The sequence below is a fragment of the Petaurus breviceps genome, unplaced genomic scaffold, assembly GCF_028583685.1.
Source record: "Petaurus breviceps papuanus isolate PSGF00001 unplaced genomic scaffold, PetGlider_PUasm1.0 90752, whole genome shotgun sequence".
In the NCBI taxonomy this organism is placed as follows: domain Eukaryota; kingdom Metazoa; phylum Chordata; class Mammalia; order Diprotodontia; family Petauridae; genus Petaurus; species Petaurus breviceps.
Window position 1 is genome coordinate 9,245,151 of NW_027187336.1, and position 25,090 is coordinate 9,270,240.

Sequence of the window (25,090 nt, forward strand, 5' to 3'; positions counted from 1 at the left end):
ATGATGCCATGATCTCTGGAACACTGAGAGACCTCAGCAAGTCACATTCATTGGCTTGAGTGCCCAACTAATCTACCAACTAATCACTGCATTGACTTAAGAGGAACCTTATGTAACACACTAAGTGTGCCACTTCTTCATCTACAAAATGGGTCAGATGGACTAGCACTCTGGGATCTCTACCAGCTCCAAATCACATGATAATTTAAGAGATCACTTGTGACAAGGGAGAGAGGAGATAACAACTGGATTGAGTCTTGAAAGAGATATGAAATTTCAGCAGACAGAGAGATGGGAGCACATGCCAGACATGGAAGAGAGCAAGAGAAAAAGTAGGCTATTAGAAAATTATTGTCCAATTTGACAAAAGCAGTTCAAGAGAAGTCTAGAAAAGTAAGTTGGAATCAGGTTGTAGAGAGCTTTGAATGGTAGGCAAAGGATGTGGAATTTTATTCTGTAGGCACTAGGGAGCTATCAAAGGTTTTTGAGCAGAGAGGTAGTGTGATCCAAGCTGAGCATTAAAAATATTACTGTGGTTGCAGTGCACAAAGTGTGTTGAAATAAAGGAGACAGGGGCAGCTAGGTGGCATAGTGAATAGAGCACCAGCCCTGGAGTCAGGAAGACCTAAGTTCAAACCCAGCCTCAGACACTTAACACAAAACTAGCCGTGTGACTTTGGGCAAGTCACTTAATACCAACTGCCCTACCTTCCCCCCTCCAAAAAGCAAAAAATAAAAATAAAAATGAGAGAATGGAGTCTGGGAGACCAATTAAGAGGCAATGGTAATTGCTGTCCAATGAGGTGCTGAGCTTGGGTGGTAGTAGAGGAAGTAGAAAGAACTATATTCTAGAGATATACTAGAGTTACAATTAACAACTATATAGCTAGGGGGCTCAGTGGATGGAGCTCCGGGCCTGGAGTCAGGAAGACCTGAGTTCCGATCTGTTCTCAAACACTTACTAGCTGTGTGACCCTGGGCAAGTCACTTAACCCCGTCTTCCTCAGTTTCCTCATCTATAAAATGAGCTGGAGAAGGAAATGGCAAACCAATCCAGTATCTTTGCCAAGAACACCTCAACTGAGGTCATGAAGAGTTAGACATGATCGAAATGACTGAACAGCAACTAACTAGATGTTGGGGATAAAACAAAATGGGAGTAAAAGATGATACTATGCATTTGCAATTTGTTATCTAAGAGAATACTACTTGTGTGACCTTAATCTCTCTGGTCCTCAGTTTCTTCATCTATAAAATGAGAGCCCTAGAATAAATGGTCCTTCACAACTTTACATCCTAGGACTCTCATCTAGTTTTTGAGATAACAACTAATCACAGGACATCGCTAACCTAGACCTGAAACTTGACTGCCATAGTCATGCTCCAATCTATCATCCATAGCCCCATCAACAGGAACAAGGAATGGATCTACAATATTATTGATATGGGGAATCACCCAATAAAGAAACTCTACCATGGCAGGTTGGTGCCTCCTCTGCAATGTAGAAGACCGAGAGATTAGATGACTTTCCCAGGGTCACACAACCAGCAAATGTCAGAGGCAGGGATTGTCTTTCTGGTTCCTAGGCCATTTCACTATGCAACACTGCCTCAAAATACAGAAATAAAAGCATGATGCATTCTATACCCTTCCTTGTGCTAAAAATTCTGTGTTAAACTGAGATACATTCAGACCTCATTTGAAATGTCACAAATAGATGACTCTGAATTACACATTTTTTATTTTTCTTTGAATCCCCACTCCTAGCACATTATATTTGTACATAAAAGACACTAAATAAATGCCTGTTGAATCAAATTGAATGTGCACTTAAACTTTTCCTGGTTACCATTTCCTACCACAGACAGAATCAGCAAAAAAAAAAACCAAAAACCCACAGCAAATGTGATGATAAAGAACCTAAACTTTTTTGCATTCCAAACATGTTAGCACAATAAGTGGGTTCAAAGCTTCTCCCCCTGCCCCAGCCAGTGGTACAGCAGAAAAACAGGCCAAACAAGTGAGCCAACTACAAGTATGTGAAATCAATGATACTGAAGCATGGGGTGGATCCATGCATCAAATGACTGTTGACTCTCTGAGGCTTCCTTAGGAAGTATTTGCTATTCAGAAAAAGGTGCTAAGCTACAGATTTCCTAGGCTTCTTGGATTTGGGGGGTTTTGTCTTCCCACTCCTGATTCAGGGGTATATTCTTAAAGCCTACTCCCTTGTGATAGAAACACAATAGAAATTGTAGCAAAGGACTTGCATTCAATTTTTTTTTTGGTCTTTTTGGAGAGTGGAAGGCAGGGCAATTAGGGGTAAGTGACTTGCCCAAGGTCACACAGCTAGTAAGTGTTAATTTTCTGAGGCCAGATTTGAAGTCAGATCCTCCTGACTCCAGGGCCAGTACTCTATTCACTGTACCACCTAGCTGCCCCTAAGGGCCTGAATTCAAATCCCAGCTCTGTCACCTCCCCTGTGATTTTTTTTAAAAGTTACTTATCCTCTCCAGCCCTCACTTTCCTCATTCCTGAGGTGATGAAGCTTGACAAGATGACCATTGTGTTCCCTTTCCGCTATAAATCTAATGTTCTACCCTCGTTCTCAGCATGATAGGGGAGGAAAGGAAGTTGAACATTCTGATGAATAAATGACATTCCCAAATTACAAATTTTATACAGGTAGACTTATAGCCAGGCTGCACCTCACACTTCTATTTTTCTTAGGTCCAACATATTTTTTGGTTCTGGTATAGTGGAATAGAAACAAGAGTATTTTTTCTTCAATATTGGAAGTCCAATACCCACAGTGTGTGAAAAAGAAACCAGTGGCTTTAATACCCTAGCTGGGGGGGGAGGGGGCCAGGTAGCACAGCAAGTAAGAGCACCGGCTCCAGTGTTGAGAAGACCTGGAGATCGAATCCCGGGCTCAGACACTTAGCACCCACCCAGAAACACCTGGCCGTGTAACCTTGAGCAAGTTACTTAACCCCAATTGCTTAGGGGCGGCCAGGTGGCTCAGCGAGTAACGGGCTCAGACACTCAGCACCACACCCAGAAATAACTGGCCGTGTAACCTTCAGCAAGTTACTTAACCCTGATTGCTTAAAAAAAAAAAATACCCTAGCTGGGTCAGTGTCCTCATGCTGGTCATTGACAAGGTAATAAGGCTACACTGGAGAATAAACAGCATATGTTTAATTCAAGCTACCTCTTCAGTACTCAGAGAAACATCTCATATGCTCAGAACAAATGGCTGTGGTTGATTCTTAATTCCAAATTAAGCATCTCCTCCATTTTTAATAACTTCTCTAGTGTCTTGGAAAATTCAGCATGAAAGACCTCAGGCTTTGCAAAGGAATATTTGCGATCCTCCATTTGCACGTAGAGTTTTACTTCACACATTCCTGTCTGCACAGTCATATATAATTGGGCATTATTTTTTAAGGCCAGGTCCTGGGCATATGTTCTAATATGTGACCCACTCAGAATGGGTAATCTATACAAAAAAAAAAAGAAAAATAAATCCCAAAGCTTCTTCTCTGCAGGAGAGTCCTAGAGAATGAACAAAGTTTATTAAATCAACTGTGATTTACAATCAATTATTGAAAAACTCAGCTGGGTTCCTCTTGCTTTCATTTATTTTGCTCAAGTCAAAAAGACCCTCTCACCAAATGTATGCCTTAGTTGCCCATTCTCACTCACTTACAGTGCACAGTTTCCTCTGAAGCTACCTCATCCTAAATGAATCCCCATTGCTCTTAAAATAAACTCGGTTTGTATAGGTCTGTTTTTTCCAAGTCATTTCTGTATGAATAAAAAAGTAAACTTGGGAAGGAAATGCCTCAGATTCATTTGTGTTCCTGTTGAATGGTATTGAAATGTTGTAATCCTGTAAGACATGGCTATACCCTCCTATCTAATTGAAAGTCTGCAATTCCTCCCTTCCCTTGTCTGCTTCCTTTTATGCTGAAATTCTTCATGGGAAGAGTGAGCCCTCTTAATTGGAACAAATTGGCTTATTTAGGGGCTCCTGCCCCTCTGTTGGGAAGCTCTCTTTGGCCATCAAGAGTCCCAGGTGTCAATTTGTGAATCACATTCTTTAGGGAAGGCATCTGGCTTCTTGGCAAAGGAATACTGACAGGTTTCATGGACAGCTGTGGCAGTAGGGCTGGGCTTTCAGGTGATTAAACAGCTCTGCTTCCCAGCCTGCCCAGTATGTTTAGATTAGAGCCATTTCCCCTTGAACCTACTGAACCAAACATTTCTGTCTGCTTGTTGACTCTCACTCTTTATCTGTCCAAAGGCTGAAATCCACACAGGAATCTCCCTTTCTCCCCATAACACTCAAACACCAAGTTGTCATAGACATGCTTACAGTGGGATCGTGAAGATGATCATCTGCTTTGGCTGAACTTTAGATTTTTCTTGTAAATAATAAGAAAGTCAAATAGCTTAAGGCCCAGGGTGGGGACCTGAGGCCTTAAGGCCACACGGGACCCTCTCAATCCTCAAGTGCAGCCCTTTGACTGAATCCAAACTTTACCAAACAATTTGCCACATGTGGCCTCTAGGCCACAGGTTCCCCACCCCTGGTGTCATTGAAAACCAGGGACTCTGAGTAGCACTAGCTAGCAAGTACTCTTTACACTCTAAGCATGATCACCCATAGCTATCACTAGTTATTTCTATACCTAGGGTTGGGGTGGGATGTGAGGGTGGGCTCACCTAAAGTAGAGTACACTGGCCAGCACCATGCTGGGGGAAGGGAGAGAAGAGAAATAAATATCCCAAGCCATGCCTGCCATGGAGATAAATCAAAAAAGGAACATATCAGGATTCCAATGGTACCTTTTACATTTCTCCACTATGGTACATATCTCCAATTGCCTCACCCTAGCTATAGAACTCTGTGTCCATGAAAAACATTGTCTACCGCATATCTTCACCAGATATAGATAGGCTTAGAAGATATTCAGCATATTTACATATTTCTAAGATAAAAATATATAAACAGGAAAAGCCCTTCAGGACTTCTTTATTGTTGTTAATATACTAATATTATCCATGGCATCTACTGAACTACAACCCAGACTGCTATGAAGATTTGTGGGTCTCATTTAGCAAAATTAACTCTACCCCAGAGAAAGCTATTAATAGATGATGGTCAGCAGTAGTACACAAATAGTTGATGAAAAGATGAAACTATTGTTTGCTTCCCATCTTTTTATGAGAACCCGGATTTTAGCGCTTCATATGGAGTGTGAACACAAGTAGGATTCATGCATTTTTTTCTGTACCACTATAATCCAAAAGGTACCAAGTCATTATAATTTCTCCCCACACTCTCCCATTTGAACGCTACTTTCTAGGTCCATAACTTAGTGTCAAGTTAAGTGGTGGTGGACCTGGAGTCAGGTAAACCTGAGGTAATATCCTTCCTTAGATATTGACTAGCTGTGGGACCCTGGGCAAGTCACCTAACCTCTCTCTGCCTCAGTTTCCTTATCTGTAAAGTGGGAATAATAGTAGAATCTATCTCCAAGGGTTGTTGGGAGGCTCAAATGACATAATATTTATAAAGTACTTCACAAACCTGAAAGTTCTATATCAATTCTACCTATTATTAGCTGTTATTACTAAAGTATCTAATGACCATCTAGGGAGGTATAGAGGACTACTACAGAACTTTCCTCCTCAGAAATGTAGGATAATACAAGCATAGGTTTAGAGAAGCATGGAAGATTTATCTGAAATGATTAAGATAAAGTAAGAAGAAGCAGGAAAATATTGATATTGACTACAGCAATGGAAATGGAAATCACAAACACACAAAAAGCAACTGCTATTTTCAGAAGCATGGTCCTGGAGATGAACTGAGAAATGCATCTCTCTACTTTCCTTGAAGAGATGGGGGACCCTGGGTGTGAAATGTTGTATATACTACTGAACTCAAATGGTTTTTCTAAATGTCTTTTTCTCCCCTTTTAATTTTTTTTATTCTTTATTATAAGAAATGCCTTGGTTTATAGGAAAAGAAGAGATATATTTAGGAATGATGATGAAGTAAAATCAAAAGATCAATGTTATTAATTCAGAAAGGATTAAATTTTTCTATCCAGAAAGGCAACTTTTAACTCCCCATCACAAACCGTTCAAGCATAACCAGGATGCTCATCTTTCAGGGAGGTGATAGCAGTCGTGCCTGAGCTGGGGAAGGGTGGTGAGGGGAGGGGAGGTTGGCATAAAGTGGCTTCTTGAGTCCCTTCCAACTTTAAGTTTCTGTGATCCTTTGTAATTCATTGCATCAGAGGTATCAACATTGAAAGGAGAATGAATAATCATTTGAACAGGAATATCTGGTCTATTTTAATACATCAGTTGTAGGACTAGGAAAACAAACTCTTTGCTCCTTTACTGGTCCTTTGTTCATATTAATTATCAAATTGTCAGACTGCTGAGGTATTTAGTGCACCATTGCTACTTCTAGGCAGACTCCCCACATGTATTCGGATTGCAGTGTGTTTATTCTTTTCTGAGATCACTCCAGGCATGGTGATTCCTCAAACTCCCTCAATTACTTTCTGGCAACAGGGTTAGATGCCTTGGCACAAATCATAACTTTGAACAGGTAATAAACACACACAAAAAAAACAATGAAAATAAATCCAGCGTGCCCTCTAAACTAACCTAGGATAACCAGTGTAGGCATGGGGATGCTTGACCACATTTCAGTGACAATGGACAGACTTGTAATTTCTTCCTTATGGTTTTTATAATTAAGTTCAGTGAGAGCTGAGGGATATGATCAAAAACATTATTTTCAAGCATATTTATCTCACACATATGTATGTGCTTAAATACTTATTGACTGAATGATTCCTCAATTAAGCCCAAAGAGGATCTAAATCTGTTAAGTAGGCTTTGTTTTTCTAGGTATCTAAATCCTCTGTCATTTCTTTATGTCTAAGAAAATATCACCTGGGCCAGACCCCAATTGATTTCCCTCCAGCCTTGAAGGAGAATATGAGAGGATGGTTGTTCAGTAGAATCAAAAAGTTGGAGACTCCACTGGAAAAGTCGAAAGGGGTATGGGAGAAAATATGGGAGAGAGCAGATTGGAGGAGGGGATATCCTGTGGGACTGCTATTTTGGGGTGGTGGGTGGGGGAAAATCGGGGAGAAAATTTGTAACTCAAAATCTGGCGGAAACGAATGATGTAAATCAGAAGTTAATGAAGCATTTTTTAAGTAAAAAAAAAAAAGTTGGAGACTGAAAAGATAGTGGTTAAGGGGAACATCACTCATGGTCTCAGATGTTAAATAAATCCAGGGGTTATTAACCAAAGGCCTACAAAAATGCTGAGATTCTATTGTAGCTGAATGTCCTAGAAGCCTACAGAGGCTTTGGGTGCTTGAAATCTCAGTAGATTGCACATTGAACTTTACCAGCCTTAGCACCTGTTCTCTCCATGTTCTAAAACCCTTAAAAAATCAGCACCCCAAGACAGCTAGGTGGCGCAGTGAATAGAGCACCAGCCCTGGAGTCAGGAGGACCTGAGTTCACATGTGTCCTCAGACACAACACAAAAACTAGCTGTGTGACCTTGGGCAAATCACTCAACCCCAATTGCCCTGCCATCTCCCCTCCAAAAAATAAAAATAAATAAAAAATCAGCACCCCACAGGGTTAAAATACACATCAGAAGCTAACAGCCAGTAATCACCACTCAGCTGAGCAATAGTCCACACTTCTTTTTATGTGTGTTCACTCCTAGAATTTGATAAACATAGCATCATAATTCCATATAATTTAAGTGCCACTAATTATGATAGACTAAAGAAAAGAGTGCTGTATTTGGAGGCAGGGGACCTGGGCTCAACTCTTGGCTTTGCTACTTGCTGCACATATGATTTGGATAATGCACTTTACTAATTTCTCTAAGCCTCAGCTTCCTCAGCTGTAAAATGAGGATTGTGCATCAGATGTTCTCTAAGGTTCATTCCAATTCTACAGTTTTATCCTATTCTCCCACAACCAGCAAGAGACTGCCTTTCAGACTTTTATAAAACCATAATGAGATAATTAGCAGCCAAGATAAGTCCTAACCATTTTTTATATCTCTAGGAGGCAATCAATAATGAATGGCTGTTTTCAGCTTTACACATCTGTCTGTCTGACTGCTCTTTTTCTGATCTTAATAGTAACACCTATTTTCTTCTTTTCCCCTTCTTATCACCAAGAGAAAAGACCAACCCCAAAAAGGTCCCAAGAAAAAGAATAAGAACTTCCCTTCAAATGCCCAATGGAGTGATTCTATCCCAAAGTAATACCGCAACTTCCTAGAATATGTCCTTTCATTTCAACAACTCAGAGAGTGCCACCTCCATCTGCTCAGTAAGATTTTTCTCTCAATGAGCATCCCAAACTTATTTATCCCAAAGATACTAGGTCATAGTGCCAGGCTGATAGGCATACTCAGATAGAAACTGTCCCAAGTATACACAATGAGAGTACATCCTTCCTAACTCACAATAAATATTCCTAAGTTATACAACACTTTGGGAAGTCAGTTTACCATGCCTCCTGCTCACAATAACCAAGATCAGGTCTTCAAGTAATTCCTTCAGTGGAAGAGAGGGTAAGTAGTTTGCAGGGAACATCAGACATAGTGTAAGGGTTATGGGATTTAAAGATCTTCCATGCCCCATTGGACTTGCTGACGTAGCAGGAAGGGGTGGGGCAAGAGGAAGCGGAAGCCAAGCTAGAGTTCCTGCAGTGACTAGCAGTGGCAGCGACAGCAGCAGCAGCAGAGACAACAGCAGTGGTAGCAGTAGTGCCTAGGTGGAGGTGGAGGCGCAAACCCCTTTTTGAGCCAGCCGGAATTTCTACTAAGACCTGCTGAGGACTGCCAGGGGCCAGAGCTGCTAGGAACACGCTTCCTGGATGCTGAGTAGTTGCTGTGAATGGGGAGAGGAAGACCTTTGCCTGAGGTAGCCTGTTCTGTTTTAAAGGCTTGAGAATGTGGGCGCTTTCTACTTTATCTACCTGTGCCAATTTCATAACTACTCTAATAGCTTTGACTTTCTGGTTTTGGGACTCAGTTATTTGGTATTTTAATAAATGTTCTAGCTATATCCCCCATATAGAAAGCCTGATATATTTTGTGATTAATAACCACATCAGCATATTTATAATTGCCATAGGCATTGTGAATATTGCATTGCTGATACACATAGCCAGGTCATAACCCAGGCAACTGTAAGTCTACTCAACCCTAAAAGCCTACTCCAACAAGGTAGCATCTATCAAGGACAGTAGAAATCATCCCATCTTCTCATTAGAATACGAGTTCCTTAAGGACAGAGATTGTTTTTCCTTTCTTAGATTGGCTAGAACTTAGCATAGTGCCTGGCATATAGGTGTCTAATAAATATTTGTTGACTGACTAACTAGAATACTTCAAAAAACTTTTCAGAAGATACACTGGGTGCCTTCTACATACTAAGAGCTATCTTTCAAAGATCTGTTCTAAAAAAATCAGAGAATGGTACCTTTAGAATTAGAATTGGAATTGAACAGACAAATGGCACAAATGATGATGTCATTTCCATCTGACCTGGGAAGGTATTATGAATCTACATTCCATAAATCCACATTAACTGAAAATGACAAGAAGTGCTTAGGGTATGATCAGGGTGGCAAAGGAAAGTCAGCCTGGGCTATAATGTTTGCTATGCCAAGTTGAATACCCTTCACACGGTTAATGGAGAGTTTGACCATGGTCTCTTTACCTCTAGAAAATAGAAGCTGGCTACTGAGAAACAAAATTGCCAAATGGAACACTTGTCTTAGGTGTAACAAATGCATAAGGTTTAAGAAGCAAACCGAAGGTTTCCTTAGGTTAGGAAGGAATGGAAATGGAAACACCAGGGAAGATATATGTTGTAGAGTTTTGAGATTGAAGAGACTGAGATGAGCCAAAGAGGGAGTTACCACTGCAGGACAAAGGGATGTATTCTAGATTAGAAAAACCAAAATGACAGAGTTTGACCAGTCATCCAATTATCTAACACAACTTAACATTCTAGATCTTTTAACTGAAGCTACTTGTATTCTCCAACCCCTGCCATCTTGCCCTCATGGTAAGGGGTATGCATGATCTGCTGAATCCCCTCCTGAGTTAGTCCCTTGACACATGGGCACATACATTTGATGCCATCCAATTTTCTTCTTTCTACCTGTCACACATTTTGATTGCAACTCTTGCTTACTCTTCCAGGGTTCCTATACTGAGGACAAAGTGTCTATTCTAAAATATCAGAGTTCCAAGATCATGTCTCATCTTTTACTTTTTTCCCTCCTCCCTAGATAATCAAAGTTCCCATTCCTTTAACCAGGTATAAATTTAAAAGGAAAAAAATATATATCCAATTCACATGACCATGTGATTAGCTAATATCTTTATTTTCACTTTAAGGATAAATTTACTAGGATGCTAATTAACTTAAACTGATCTCTCATTTATAGAATTCAGATCATAGTTTAGTGATTTCTGTATACAGGGGACTCCCTAGTTGTCTTATGCAAGGACTGCAAAGAGGTTCTGACTTTTACTCCAGAATATTTACTGCCATTTATTATGTGGTTTGGAGGTCCCAGTCTATATCTGGCTTTCATGATAATGCTGATTCTACTTTTTCAGTAATCATCCCACCTTCACACCCAAATTTCTACTTCAAAGTACTCACCAATTGCTCTTGCCTCTTTCTGAAACTGAACAGATTCCACCAAGGTTTTTTGTCCATCTCTTTGCTGTGGATCCAGGACCCTGAGGACTCTGATATCACACTCCCAAGGAATGCATGGTAAAGTCACATGGGATAATAAAGTACTATATTAACAGCCATAGCAAATGTATACCCTCCAACCCCCAGACAAAAATGGGAAGAGAGAAAGAGAAAAATAATAATAAAAGGAATTTGTTTTAGACTTCCTGCTTCAGTGTATTGGCATGCAGCTTTAAATACCGTGGTTTAGAGACTGTTATTTTTCTAAGGTTGTCACATTTAAAAGATCTAAAGATAAATCCCTCCTCCTGTCTGGGGGGGAGGGGAGGAAATGCAAGAGCACAGTACTTGGTGAAGTAGGAGGCTGTTCTGCATTAATAGTTTTCTTGAAGCCTTGCCTTCTCTCAGGAGGTGCACAAGGGTGTATATGTGCATGTGTGGGCTCAGGACAGGGAAGGTGGAGCAGCAACTCAGGAACCCAATCTGCATGCCAGGGAACCTCCATCCAGCGCAGTTGAAGCAAAAGTGGGCGTGGATACCAGGTGGCCAAATGAATCACAAAATTTGATACCAGTGATCAAAATTAAACTAAAAGTCCAAATAAGCAGTACACCAAGAGAGACCCTCTATATGCCAGTTGAAATGGTTGATTTCACCACCAGCTGTGGGCTTGTTGCTACAGCTAAGACTGGCACATTTGCCACCTAGGTTTCTTGAAGTTCTGTGCTACAGAAAACAGCTGGACTCGTTTGCTGCCAGGAGGCGACTGCTGTCTCTGTTACTCTTTTCAAACGCCTGATTTAGACTTCTACTATTGAAATGAAAAAACAGATCTAAATGTTTATAGGAAGGGAGATGAGGAGGGGAGGGTTACAGCATCAACTAAGGGAGGCAAGAGAGGAGCCGATGATACTTATTTTTGATGGATTTTAAAAGAAAACTCAAGAACACACCTCACAGAGTTCATGTATGAACCACATGAAACAAAATAATAAGTAGGGTTTGTAGTTCACTGCAAAGTTCACAAAAAATTAAATGTATTCTCAATTTATTGCATATGTAATTTTGCTATCTTCAAAGTTATATTTAAATATCATTGTTATAATTAAAACTTACTATATGCCAAGCATTGTGCTGTGTGCTAGGGATACAAAAACAGAAATGAAAGTCTGTGACCTCCAAAAAGTTTAGATTCTATGGAAGGAGAACTCCTAGGAATACAGATTGAACTCAGACAATTAGGGCTCAGAATGAGCATTGGAAACCTAGTAAATTTTTGAAAACAAGAATTCTATCAGTTTTCTACTCTACCTTTCCATACTGTCTTTATTTCTCTGACTCTCTCCTCTCCTAGAAGTTTCCCATTGATTTCATAACAGCCCCTAAACCCAGAAGTCCAGAATTCCCCATTGTAGAATATTGCCTGGGAAAGTATTTCCTACCCTATACTTTGAGATCCCCATTCTTCGTACCCTTACCTCTATCCAGACTTGTCTCTCCCACTGAACTTAGAGCTCTGCACTCAACTAGTAGGGAATTATAAAGTGATTTCATAAACTACTTAATTCATAACTTCTAATAATGATAATTGACATTTAAATGGCACTTTGCATACATTATCTCATTTGAGTATTAAAACAATTCTGTAAGAGAGGTATTACTTGTATTATTATACTCATTTTATAGATTAGTAAACTGAGATTCAGAGAAGTCATGGCTTGCCCATGGTCACATAACCAAAGTCAAGGCAAGATATAAACCCAATTTTGACCTCTGCACTTGGTCTTTTATACACTATCTTCAGAAAATATGAATAATTCAGTTAAATAAATTATTTGATATTGCTTAGTCCAAATGATATACTGAATAGTTGGTGTGGTGTCACACAGACAAAAATAAAAGTAAAACATAACATGTTATTTTTAAAAAGGCAACTTTGATCTTTCTTATTCAGTAATAAACTCCATTCTCTTCATCTAACTTGTCTCCCATTGCCTTTTTGTGGAATATTTTTCCAACCATTGTAACATTCTGGGGTTGATGAATGACTCAGGTTACTGTGAAAAGGGCTTTTATTTTTCTATTTTTTTTCCCATCAAGTGCAAAAATGGGATTTAAAACTCAAGCTTGATGTAGAAACCCAAGTAAGAGAATGTTGAATATGGATTCACTTTCTTTGGGATTAAACTTCATTCTTAGCTTCTGCCTGAGATGCAGGACTATTAAAATAATCTATCAGTGGCAACTACAAAACCTAGGTAACCAGGCTTCTGGTTACCTAGATACAAGATACATAGCAATAATTATTATATTTTAATGTGAATATCTACTCCCTAAAAGAAGCAATAAATTATAATGCCCAGAATATTATGAGATGCCATATATACATATATACATATATGTATATGGTTTTTTTTTGCTTTTTTGCAGGGGGGAGGCAGGGCAATTGGGGTTAATTGACTTGCCCAAGGTCACACAGCTAGTAAGTGTTAAGTGTTTGGGGCTGCATTTGAACTCAGGTCCTCCTGACTCCAGGATCAGTGCTCTAATCACTGTGCTACCTAACTACTATACACATATCTTAATGTACATATTCACAATGCACTGATGTGTGTATGATTTGCATGGATATGTATTATGTATGTGTGGGAGTAGTGTGTGTGTGTGTGTGTGTGTGTGTGTGTATTTTCTTAGTTCCTTGAGTTCAAATCTCTGCTCTGCTATTTACTGTGTATGACTTTCGGTAAGAGAAGTAATAGTGGTGGGAATGTACCAGTGGTGGTCATGGAGATGGTCATTGTTGCCACTGCCCTTGTAATAGGATGAAGGGGAGGTGGAGGAAGAGAAATAATGACAGTAGTAGCTGTTACTGTTTGTTTTTCATTTCAAAGAAGACCAATGACATCGCAGGGTGACGTCCTAACTTTTGAGTGAATTGGATTTAAGTGACATAAAGTTATGCAGAGTCATCAGCTTCACTCTCTCTTTCAGAATCATCAAAAGGCCAGGAGCAATAGAAAAGTCAGGATGACTGGTGATGGCCCAGGATGCAGTGGATGATCTTGGCATCTTCCATGTCTGACCAAGCTCTCAGCACTCCACAGTGCCTGCTTCAGCTGCCTTCATGGCCACTGGAACATTACTTCTCTTCTGCTCATTCTGCAAGAGGGGTTGGGGGTGGGGAGGAGACAGGGAAGTCTTTCCATGCAGTAGTAGTAATGGTGGTAGTAGTAGTAGTAGTAGTAGTAGTAGTAGTAGTAGTAGTAGTAGTAGTAGTGGTAGTAGTGGTGGTAGTATTAGTGGTGGTAGTAGTGGTGGTAGTATTAGTGGTAGTAGTAGTGGTAATAGCAGTAGTAGTGGTAGTGGTAGTAGTAGTAATTAGTAGTGGTAGTAGTGGTAGTAGTAGTAGTGGTGGTGGTAGTAGTAGTAATGGTAGTAGTGGTGGTAGTATTAGTGGTGGTAGTAGTAGTAGTGGTAGTAATGGTAGTAGTCGTAGTGGTAGTAGTAGTGGTGGTAGTAGTGGTAGTAGTGGTTGTAGTGGTTGTAGTGGTGGTAGTAGTAGTGGTAGTAATGGTAGTAGTCGTAGTGGTGGTAGTAGTAGTAGTAGTGGTAGTAATGGTAGTAGTAGTAGTGGTAGTAGTAGTGGTGGTAGTAGTGGTAGTAGTAGTAGTAATCACAGTAGTAGCAGTACTAGATAGCTAGCATTTATATAGTACCTTAAAGTTTGGAAAGCACTTTGAAAATGTTATCTCATTTAATCCTCACAACAATGCTGTAGGTAGATGAAGAAAATGAAGCAGACAGAAGTTAAGCAGCTTGCCCGGGGTCACACAGCTATTAAGTACATTCATGTGGATTTGAACTCATCTTCCTGATTCTAAATAGAGTGCTTTATCCACTGCATAATTCACCTCTCTGGGCTTAAATTTCCTCATCTGTAAAATGGGAATAATAATACCTAGAGTACATATTTCAAAGGCTTATTGTAAGAAATATGAAGTACTTGATAAACCTAGAAGTATACATATATTGGGGAAGGAGAATGAGTGGCCCAGATATGTTATTTCACCCATCAATCAATCAATAAACATTTATTAAGTACCTACTATGTATTAAGTCAGGCAGTTAATAGATACAGTGCTTGGCCTGGAGTCAGGAAGATTTATCTTCCCGAGTTCAAATCTGGCCTCAGATACTTACTAGCTTTGTGACCCTGGGCAAGTTACTTAACCCTATTTGCTTCAATTTCCTCATCAGTAAAATGAACTGAAGAAGGAAATGGCAAACCACTCCAGTATCTTTGCCAAGAAAACCCCAAATGGGGTCATGAAGAGTCAGACACAACTAAAAAAAAATTATTGAAAACAAGCATGTATTAAGTATCTACACTATGCTAAGTACTAGTGACAAAAAACAGTCCCTGACATCAAGGAGCTTGGGGGCATGAGAGAAATGTCAGAGAAGGCCCAGAATGCCACCAATGGCCTAGTGCAGCCAGATGAGAAACGAGATGTTCTGAGCTGAGCTTCCTTCTTGCATGAAGCATTAGGAGTTCATGGCCCCATCCTCCAATCAGAAGAACAGAGTGGTGATGAGGAGGACCAAGGCTAACGAGATCGTGCAGGATAATACAGTTTTCCAAACAATGAGCTTCCTGGGCCTTAGTAGGAAAGTTAGATGAGTCCCAAAATCTGGCACAGCCCAGTGAGAAATGAGTAGTGGGGAATTCTTCCACTGAGGCTGCAGAGAAACTCACCTTTAGTTTAAATACTTGTTGTACAGAACTTTGGGAAGTGATATTACTTGTCAACAAGCAGTCAACAAGCAAAGTCAACAAGCAAAGGTCAGTCAACAAAACAAGGTCAGTCAACAAGCAAAGATATAGTCTTTGCTCTATCCCACTCATAACAACTTGTATCTCCAGAATTTATATGCTGGGGTTACAAATTAAAAAGTAGAATATAAATGATCATACAGGTAATATTAGTCAGGCAGGCAGGACTCAAGACCATCTTCATGAATCCAAAGCCATCCCTCTACCCATCACACCTCACTGCCTCCCTATATAAATATGCTATTTTGTTTATGTGTGGATATGTACACATGAACATATCAGTTAATTGGGGATGTATTTACTAGCTGTGTGATATTAGGTAAGTCACATCATTTGTTGGGGTTTACATTTATCATCAATAAAATGAGAGAACTGGACTTAGATGTTGTTTGTGGCAGATATGATTAACTGTGAAGTTAGCTTTTCTCAAAGCAGATATTTCAGAAGAAAGAAGAGGAAGTATCCAACTCAGGAAGATGTTGCTGTGGTTCTGCGTTCAAATCTCAACTCCACCATCTATTACTTGTGGGATCTTAAGCACATCACTTCCCTTCTCTTGCACCTTGTAAAATGAAAGACTTGAACTAAATAATCTCTAAGGTCTTTTCCAGCCTTCAATACCATTATCCTATAAAACACTCTGTTTGCTTTCCCTCTGTGCACTAATGGGAATTCCACAAACACATCAAGAGTAGACTAGCCCCAGAAGATTGCAAACATGAGATCAAAGGCAAATGAAACCTCATGTATATGTGATGATATATATAAAATGCATGTTCTGCCCTGCCAAAAGGCTTCTGCAATCTGCAATTAGTGGAAATGTTCTCATTCTTCTGATATTTCCCCCTAGGGTTGCAGCAAAATTATTTTATAAGAAGACAACCCTTGCTTTGGTAAGTTAATTTGGTGTGATCAATGCAGTGGACAGCAGGCTTCCCTTTTTCCTGCTGAGCTCATACTATTTGACACTGTGGTCCCCAGATGGATAGAATTCCACACTCTGCCCTGTGCTGTGCCTAGAAGTTAGCTTCCAGTGTTAAAATCTTTGACGTGCAAAAGTCCTCTTCTAGAAAGGACCCTGAGAAAATAGAAAAAGTTAATAGAAGAATACATTTAGAGGAAAGGGACTTAGGGATCATCTACTCCAAATCCTACCTCCATATCCATTTTACAGAGGAGGGTAACTTACCCAAAGTTGCACAGGGACTTACAAAGCTAGGATTTGAACCCAAATCCTTAGACTCAAAATCGAACATTCTTGTACTGCAAACACATTGCCTCAGCTATTCCAAATACCTGGATAAAAATGCATTAAGTTATTTAAAAAGACACTTCTTTTACTAAATTCCAATTCATCCTCCATTAGAATGAGATCCTTGTGAGGGCAGGAACTGGTTTTTGCCTCTTTTTCCCTATCTCTAGCACCTGACGTGGTACCTTTTAAATAAGTGTTTGTTAACTATTGACTGGCCCTCAGTAAAGACACACTGGGTCTGAAAAGGTTGGAGTTTCAATCCTGATTCTTTCATCAACTGGTTGTGAATCTCTGGGCAAGTCACAACCTCCCTGTGCCTTCCTTGGTTTTCTGGGCTGACTGTTCCTGTCCTAGCTATCTCACAATGGTAAAATGAGAAAAGATATGAATCATAAAATTAATAACTTGGAAGGAAGGTCAGAGGTCATCTACTCCAGCCTATACTGAAACAAGAATCCCACCAGTGACATCCTAAACAAGTTGCCAAGTAGTGTCTGCTTGAAGACCTTCGGGGAAGGAGGACTCACTGAGGTCTGAGCCAATCTATTAAACGATCCTCATTGTTGGGAAACTCTTATGTGAACTGAATCTAAATTTGCCTCATACAACTCTTACCCACTGGCCTTTATAGGTCAAGTCAAATATGCTTAATCCCTTCATGGCTGCATTTCAAATACGTGAAGATAGATATCATGCCCCTCTCAATTTTCAAGTTCTTCTCCAGGCTGAATATCTCTAGGTCTTTCATTCAGTTATCATAGGGCACAATCTCCTCCCTTCACCAACCTGGTTTGCCTTCCTCTGGATCCTCCCCAGTTTATCAATGTTCTATCTATAAGGTGGAGCCCTGATAGCTTGATAATAGGACTAAATCTGTTATTATATGTTAACATCTTATCTCAGTTGATAAAACTCCCTCTACCAATGCAAGTTGTCTCATTCTCTCTAACTTATCATCTTAGGGCATTACCTAGACTCTAGGTCTAAGTGCTCTAATCTAGAGCACTGAAAAGTTCAATGACTCTCCCAGAGTCACACAGATAGTATACAGAAGAGGTAAGACCTGAAACCAAGACTTTCTAGTTATGAGGTCAGCTTTCTATCCACTATACCATGCTGCCCTAAAGCAAACATAATACTTTATCATAATTTTTCTTTGGTGACCATACTTTTAAGCAGAATGATGAGAAGAGAAAGGGGGAAAAAGAAAAAGAATAATCAAATGAACCGGGGCCCCAACAGCAAATACAGAAGCCAAAATTGAAATAGAGAGATACCTCGGGTTTCCATGAAGAGCTGACCATGTCTCTTTAACCCACTATTGTGTCTCAGCTGATGAGAGCAGCTACACCTGCATCTTGAAAACTTGTATACTTAGAGAACGAGCATGAAATCATGAACAAGATGAGGTGGCAGGGATCTCTAGGTGCCCTATGGGAATGTTCTGATCTGCTTGTTCCTGTCTTTCAACTGTCTTAAAAGCTATTCCACTATACTCCCCACAGTGAGGGTACATCAAAGTGATTCTGGGCAGTCCTGAGCCTGATAAGTCATTTGCTTTCTTCTAGATGAACTGGCTGAAGAGTGAACAGACTCTCCTGCCTAGTTCTCATTCTTATCGATGCAATTGTACTAAGTAGAAATTGGAAAGCAATGGAAATATCACAAGCACCTTAATAAATAAAAGGATAGCACCCAAAAGAAAGGGAATGTCACAAAAGACACTCAAGAGGAAAACAAGTTCAAATAAATCTCTCACCAAGATATCTGTTTGTGTGTGTTTATGTGTTTCTCTTTTTTATGTAATTTAATAATAGCATGTAGAAATTTGGTCTGATTTGTAGAATCTGTTCTTTTCCTCACTATCCAAGCAGTCTGAGGCTCTAAACTCTAAAAAGGGTTGCCCATAGATATTTTCTCTTTCCTTTTCCAGAACTCAAGCTCACAGCCAAAGCTACATGTTTCTTTCCTCCTGATCCCCCCCCTCCTTCCAATGACTGTGGCAAATCCATATGGAGAGGAAGAGAGGGAGAGAAGAAGAAAGGGAGGGGAGAGAGAGAGAGAAACAGAGAGAGAGAGAGACAGAGAGAGACAGAGACAGAGGAGAGATAGAGAGAGAGAGAGACAGAGAGAGACAGAAAGAGAGAAAGAGAGAGAGAGAGAGAGAGAGAGAGAGAGAGAGAGAGAGAGAGAGAGAGAGAACAAACACACACACACACTCACACACACACACAGACAACTTAGCCTCCAGGGAAAAAGAGAGAAACATTTGAGTCCTGGCACACTGCAGCAAAGCACACAAAACCTTTTTTGTTCCAAGGCAAAACCCCCAAACAATGAGCCGTAGGGGCGCTTTTTACAAATCCTCATGTGCCTAGTGAAGCAGAGCTGACTGAGTTATAAGCAGTGATCCCAAGAGGTGGCTGTAAATTGGTGCAAAATGAAGTTCTATTATTAAGCCCTTTAATGGGAAGCACCCGTTGGCACCTCTCCCTCCACGATGTGGGGAGTACTCTATCCTTCTCTCCAAGAAAGGCTCATCTCAAGACACCACGGGGAAATTCTTTTACAGCAGGAAAACAAAAATTAAGCAAATCATTTCTGATTTATGTTTTGCAGCAACATGACAGATTGGGATGGGGGATGGGGGAGAATATGCCCAGTGGAGCTCCAAGCATCCTATGGATGCCCCATCGGTATTTGTAGTGTTTAACAACAGGGGAAGATATTCCAATTTCAAAGGGGCAACTGAGGCAGAGGAGAGAAGGGAGAAAATAAAAACCTTCTCACAGATATACTGAAACGGTGGAAATGGAAGTTGAACTGAGACTAGAAACATCTTCACCTGGGGCAAGTAGAGTAGGTGAGCAAGAGGTGTGAGGAGGGGAAAGTCAACAGACAAACTGTCTGGCGAGCAGAAAGAGCAGCCGGGATAGCCTCTGCAGCTGCCCTGCCATGAGGAAGAAGCACATGGCCACTGCCAAGATTCAGCTGGGCCAAACTGGAAAGGGACTGGCAACTGCAGCCAGCGAAGAAGGAGGAAGTGTGTTCCCCATTGCTAGAGGCAGAGCTACTCAGGAGAAAAACAGATGGCAGTGGCAACTCAGGGGAGGAAGGGCATAGTTGGATGAGCACATGCCTTTATGCCAGTGCCCTCCAAATTACCCACCCTAGGAAAAGCCCTGCAAGCCTCTCCCTAGTTACAGCTCTGAAAAGAATTCTCATCCCTCTCCTTAACTGAGATCCAATGAGGCCATTTCCCATATCTTCAGTGAGTGTTTATTGTTGATCAAGAAAAGTTAAAATTCCTTTGTCACAGATGCCTCTCTATAACTTGGAACTAACCTAGCTTCCCAGTCTCATATCATACTATTCTCCTCCATATATTCTACAGACCATTCAAACTATCACACTATACCACCCTCTTTCCTCTCTAAACATGCCTTGTCTTTTTTTTTTTTAATCTTCCTGCTTCCCTATGCTTGGAATCCTACCGGGTCTTCCCTGTCCTTTTTAAAGCCCATCTTAAAAGTAACCCTCTCTATGAACCTTTTTTTTCCTGAATGAGGTAAAGATAAGGGTCAAAGAAGGTATAAAACTACTCCTCACTGTGAATGGCATGAAGATAATGGGGAGAAAGCAGAGTTGTTCAACCTTCATAATGCTTCTGTTTTCTCTGCCAAAGAGAATAACCTTTTAAATAAATGCTAAGGATAGAACAGCTAATGGATAGAGCTTTTGAAACAGCACAGTGAATAGAAAGCTGGGTCTGCAGTCAGGAAGACTCAGCTTCCGAAGTTCAAATCTGGCCTCAGACACTTACTAACTGGGTCACTTAACTTTGCCTCGGTTTCCTCATCTGCTCGTCTGTAAAATGAACTGGGAAAGGAAATGCAAATCACTCCAATATCTTTGCCAAGAAAATCCTAAATGGCATCATAAAGAGTTGAACAGGACAGAACAAGAAAAACTAATCAGGAATGGATAGTCAAGATGACTTAGAAGATATTAAGGACGCAGACATCTGACCTTAATGAGTTCAAATCACCAGACCTGAGCGAACTACATCCTTTGGGTGCCAAAAGAACTGGCAGATGTAGCCATTGCAAAACATCTTTGAAAGACTGTGAAAAATAGAAAACTCAGAGAAAGACAAAGGTATGGCTTTTCACGAAAAGAAAAGGAATGCAGTCTGTAAACTAGATGACTTTGATTTCTGGAAAATAATTCTAGAATGTATTAGTAGAGGAGTGGCAAATGAATATTTCAAGAAGGTAGTGATCAAGGAGATAACAGGATGGACCCATACTAATCCATGTCTGTCTAAGCTTATTTCCTTATTTAACAAGGTCACTAGATGTGTAGATCAGGTGACTGCTATAGATACTGTTGACTTAAATTTCATTTAAGCATTATACAATATTTCTACCTTATTCTTCTGTAGAGAATAGGTAAATGGTATAATCCTGAGGTTCAGAAATTGATTCAGGAACCAGACTCAAAGAGCTAATATTGATGGTTGTTCAATGATTCTATGATCCCTATATTTAACCTGTAAGATGACTTAATGGCATTTGATACCTGTCTTCAAGTGTTTGAAGCACTGTCATCTGGAAGAGGATACTTATTCTAGGAGGTCCCAGGTGTAAGACCTAGAAACAATGGATGGAAATAGCAGATTTAGCCTGGCGATAGTTAGCCCTAGACATACATACACCAGAAGTATATGTACAATTAGCTTCCTTCAAAGGCAAAGGGTTTAACTTTACTAACAGTCACCAAGCAAAGATTGCATGACCCCTTATCAAGTATGTCAAAGAGGGGAATTACAAGAGGATGAAGCTTCATAAAGAGGGGATTCTTGTCACAGTGTAGATTGAACTAGATGGCTTCTCAAGTTGCTTCCACCTCTGAGATTCTGTGTCCTTCCTCCTAAGACCTCCCCTCTGCCATGAACAAGAGGATCTTCTTTCTTTTCTGTATCCTAGGTCTTGTGCCCCTAATATACTCAGCTCCATGAGGACAGGAATTACATTTATCTCAACTTCACATTTCCTATAGTACCTGTCATAATGCCCTGTCCATATACTTTAATTATAAATTAAATTGCTCTAGTGAGATTTGAAGGAACAATTCCCTGTTCCATTCAAAGCATGACAATCTGTGACTTCATTTCTCCCAGCATCTTTCTTCCTGTGTCAGTCAACCAACTAACAAATGTTTTCATTGAACCCCCACTAGGTGGTGAAAACTGTTCTGGTGCTCTGGGACTTATAAAATAAGTCTGATATGCTCCTCGCTCTCTGGGATCTTACAATCTTGATGGCAAAATAATATAGTGTTAAGTTTATGAGCTCTCTAATAAGTACTTTTTGAAACTGAGAAACAGAGAAGATCTGTCTAGCCTGGGGTAAAAGGAAAATCTGGAGGAATATGGATTTGATATAAATCTTTGGGGAGAGGTAAATTTGTTTAGCGATGAGAGAAGAGCCCCATTCCAAGTGAAACAAAGGGAAACAGCAAGAGTAGGGGCATAGGGTAGGCAGGAATTAGCACGGACCCTTAGGGGAGGGAGAGAAATTAAAGGAGAGACCCATTTAAGAAACATTTGAGAGAAGAAAATAAACTGAGATTAACACTCTTTGGAGTAGTTTCTGACTATTCTCGGCATTCATTAGTTTGTTTGTTTTTTTCTCACTCCAAGTGAGAATTTCAAAAGATCTTAGCTTAAAAGGGCCAAGGTCTCCCACTGCATCCTGGGACATCTCCAATCATCTTGATCAATATCTGGCCACTGGACTCAGATGGCTCTGGAGGAGAAAGTGAGGCTGGCGACTTTGCATAGGCCTCCCTCACTCAAATCAAAGTGTTCGAGAACGAAAGACAAACCACACACAACCCTAATAGATCATTATTCTTCTATCCTCCCTCTTCCCTTTTGCCTTGATTCCTTCTTGTCTTCTCTGTGCATTCAAACAGAGAATATCACTATGTTGGAGATGGCAGAGCATGTCATTTAACAGTGACTAGTTCTGCAGGAGGCACAGGGAGAGGTGAGGAATTAACAGTTTGGGGGAAATAGCTTCCCAGGCCTCTGTCAAAGGAATTTTTAAAAGGTCTCCAGTTACTGGAATCAGAAAGAGAATGGGAGGGGGGGACCACAAACATCATATATTTAGGGGTATATTATTCACTCCTTTCTGGTTCTAATCTCTGAGATAAATTACTTTCAATTATAATAATGACCAATTATTAAATTAGGATTAAGATTTTTCCATTCTATTTTGTTGTCAGGGACCAGCCCTTGATGGTCAGTTAGCCAGTCTCTGAAGGACACTGCTGATAGAGGAGATTATCCAAATCCTCTGGGTACATGCTCTGCAATCTTGGGCTGGACCCCACCCAATTAGAAGACTTTACAAAAAGAATACAGTCTAGGCAAGTTCTTGCCCTTAGGAAATAAGCCCCTGTCTTTAGAACCCTCAATTAGAATTTAGAGTGACCCAGTTTATGAAGGAGAAAACCAACCAGAGTAGTCTGGGTAGAGATGGATTCCTCTGTCCAGATTGCTGAAGGTGGCTGAGTCTCGATCAAGTCACATTCTCAGCACCTGCTGAAGACTTTTAGCTCACCACCTCATTAATATGTCTACCTCCTTATCAATTGTTCACTTGTCAGGGGCACCTCATTTTCCAAACATATTTAAGCATTCAGGGATCACCATGGCTTTGTCTTTGGTTGTCAAGAGGGATCAGTGATCATCAATGTATTGATTATTAGCAAGCCTAATTAATAAATTGACTATTATCCAGAAAATCTGTCTCTCAGGATTCTCATTTATCACATCTCTTAGGATGATAATTTTTTTTTTGACAAAACTTCACAACTCATCTGACAATAGCTCTTCTTCCCCTAGTGTCCCTTCTGGGAAGGATGATGGTACTAGAGGCTGAATTGGGGGAGGGGAGGCAGGGGGCAGTATGCTTTATATAGTATTCTTTTTTTTTTTTTTAGTGATGAAACTCCTTTATCCAAGTCCACAGCAAAACAGAAATCAGACAAAGTATAATAAGAGAATACTTACATGAATGAATGCAGACTTGCCTACCACTCAGAGCTACAGTAATGATTAACACCAACCTAAGAACTGAGTGGCAGGCAGCCTTTGAGTTTCATAGAGGAAAGGCTTTTTGTTTTTGGGAAACAAGTAGTGTCCAGGACAGGGTTTCCAGTCTCAAAGTCAATGGTCTTTCCTCTGTTACCACCTGTATTTTAGTCACCTGTAACTTGGGCACTCTACCAGCTCTTAAACTAGATTGCTTGGTTTACCTCGAAGTGCTTTTTTCCTTGACTTTGGAAAGGCTGTCCAGCAATGCACTCGCTCCTCTGTTTCAGCTCTCAATGATAACACAAGCTAGCATTTATATAGCACTTTGAGTTTTGCAAAGCACTTTACAGATATTATCTTATTATCCTCACAACAACCCTGGGAAGTAGGGGCTATTGTTATTCTGATTTTACAGTAGAGGAAATTGAGGCTGAGACAGGTGATGAAGTGTCCAGGGTCACACTGACAGTACGTGTTTGAAACCAGATTTTACCTCATGTCTTCCTGATTCTAAGTATCCATCGGACCAGCTAGCTGGCTCTTAGAATTCTTAGCTTTCTTCAAGGCTTTTCTCAGGACACTTCCTCAAGAAAAGCTTTTTCTGATTCCCTTGGTTGTAACCCCCCCACATACACACTCCAAACACACATACACACGCACACAATTACTTTGTATTTACTTTATGTATATTTTATACTGATTTATCTTTGATTTATACCCTCTCTGAACCCCAACTAGGATAAAGCTTCATAAAGGCCAGGGACTGTTTTTTTGTTTTGTCTATGGAAAGAGCACTATTTCTGGATTAAATTCAAAACTAGGTTCAAATTCTGCCTCGGACTTTTACTATCTTTGGGACCTTGGGCAAGTCATTTATCTTCCCAAGCCTCAGTTTCTCTAGGTATAAAAAGGAGATAGAACTAAATGGCTTCTCAGATCCCTTCAAGATCCAGACTACATTATTAAATAGATCCCCAGTGCCTCACACAATACCCAGGAAGGAAGAAAGGAAGGGAGGGAGGGACGAAAGAAAGAAAGAAAGAAAGAAAGAGAGAAAGAAAGAAAGAAAGAAAGAAAGAAAGAAAGAAAGAAAGAAAGA

General features: G+C 40.2%; 1 protein-coding gene across 2 annotated transcripts in view; it reads right to left on the minus strand.

The window, feature by feature from the left end:
* Positions 1-25,090, minus strand: part of NCKAP5 (NCK associated protein 5) — a 1,185,533-nt gene that overhangs the window by 1,051,021 nt on the left and 109,422 nt on the right. Inside the window, exon 1 of one of the 2 annotated variants that reach the window (XM_069067792.1) lies at positions 10,756-11,231. The exons of the other annotated variant lie outside the window; for it this stretch is intronic. The gene's annotated coding sequence lies outside the window, so the exon portion shown is untranslated. Of the gene's footprint in view, positions 1-10,755; positions 11,232-25,090 lie in introns of those variants that run through there. 2 annotated transcript variants of the gene reach the window in all.